Below are 2,098 nucleotides of genomic sequence, written 5' to 3'. Positions count from 1 at the left end.
GACCTTTTCTCCCTTAGAGACGGCTTTACAGAGGGACCAAGGTGCTGGAGACCCTGATGGAGGACCATCTCAGCCATCCTTCCATCCTTCAGCAGGAGGAGGCGGGGCTTAAAGACATCAACAGATCAGAGCTCAGAATAATCCCCTCTGATTGGTTAATCAACACATCAGTAGGGGACCAGCTGCTCACATGTTGCTTTGACTGAACCTGATTCTGAAGAAATGAACTCTGAGTTATTATTTTAATATTTGAGATTATTCTTTTTCCTCATAATGAGGTTAATAATTTAACTTATACTTTATAGAGATGAAAGATTCTGTTGTTTCCAGGGAAACAAAAAGGGTGATAATGATAAGAATTAATAATTATTATTTTATTCTTTTAAAATTCTCAGCAAATAGATGTTTTACCATGAAAAGTTTCATCATGGGGAAAAACATTTTAATGTTTTTATCAACTAGGAAGTGATTTAATTGCTCCATTTATTGGCAACATATTTTAGATTTGATCTTTTCCATCATTTTTCCATCTATTATAATCATTTAACTTTCTCCACTGATTGCAGGTGTGCATTTTTTATATTATTTTATCAATAGTTACTTCTTAGTTTTCTTTACATACATTCACTAATTTTCCTCGTTTTATTATCGATTAAACGAAGATAAAATCCTTTATGATCAACGTTTAACCTGCGATGCCAGAGTCAGGATGTCTGTAGAGCAGCAGAGCTTCTTCTATAACAAACCAGATTCTTTCTCAGGTTTATTCATAACATGTTTCTGTTTAATCAAAGCGTCTGTAATTAGTTTAGACTCTGATTAATTTAATTAATGAAGACGATCAGAACTGGTCTGATAACCGAGCAATAAGCAGCGTAGGATGAACTGATTTCTCTGCAAAGATGAAATAAAATGCAGCCTGACTGAAATGTTACGATCTGTTTATTTAACTGGAGGAAATAGTTACTATTACTACTGATACTTTTTTCCTACTACAGCATCATCATCTTCATCATCATCATCTTCCTTTTGAGGACCCAGTTTTTCCTGGAGAATTTCAGTTCTGACAAAGTTACCACTGGAACCCAGAATAAATCACAGGAAAGGGATTTAAAGTCCTGATTACTAACAGCTCTATGTGGATGAGAGACATAAGAGACATATGAGACATATGAGACATGTGAGACATGTGAGACGTAGTCGATGACGGAGGAGATTTGTGGCTTCCAGGTTGTTCGGCTGAGAAGAGGTTTGGAGTTTTCCTGTTGGGACAGATTCAGCTGTAGTGTTGGGTTGGTTCCAGCAGAGGGCGCTGAGTTATCACATTAAAATATGCTTCAGTATGAAGATAAAATGCTGTTATTTCTTCACCTTCTAAGTCATACGGTGCAAACTCTGCAGTATGGAGAATGTGTGGGTCTATTCACATTTTGAAGACAGCCAGAAGCTTCTAATATAGATATAGCAGCTTAGCGACCGCCTTCAGTAGCTGCCTCTGATAGGTTGGTCTGCAGAACGGGGTCCCACAGGGAACTGGAACCGTTCCTCTTCACCTCTGCAGACGTCTCCATCAGCTCCCCACGCCGCCTCCTCCAGACCTTCTCTGACCTTTCTGCCATAGTTGGCCTCATCACAGGTGGAGACGCTCAGAGGACAGACAGGGACCCAGAACTCTGTTCCAGCAGATTAATGATTAATGAGGGAAAACCAAGGAGCTAGAGGTGGACTTCCAGGGACGGACAGTGAGGTAGTGGACCCTACCTCAGTGTTCACCTGGAGAACAAACTGGACTGGACTCCCAACACTGAGGCTCTGGACTCAAAGCAGGAGGTGGGAAACAGACGGATCCCCTGCCCCCCATGCACCAGGGGGCGTTATCACAGATCCTTCCTCCCAGCAGCTGGAAGACTCTAGAACCACCACTGTTCCCAGTAACCTCAACCAGTTCTTCCATTCATGCTGATTCTGCTCAGTTTCTACCTTAGTCAGTTAAATAACCTGCTGCTGTCATTCTGCACACCTCTGATGTTACGCTTAAATACCCATTACTGGAAAATGTCCAAAGCTGGATATTGGTTATTTATTCTCCAGTTAAAAC

Source organism: Cyprinodon variegatus, unplaced genomic scaffold (genome assembly GCF_000732505.1).
Source record: "Cyprinodon variegatus isolate N-32 unplaced genomic scaffold, C_variegatus-1.0 Scaffold1982, whole genome shotgun sequence".
Taxonomy (NCBI): domain Eukaryota; kingdom Metazoa; phylum Chordata; class Actinopteri; order Cyprinodontiformes; family Cyprinodontidae; genus Cyprinodon; species Cyprinodon variegatus.
The sequence above is the reverse complement of the archived record's forward strand: the minus strand, read 5'-3'. Positions refer to the sequence as shown.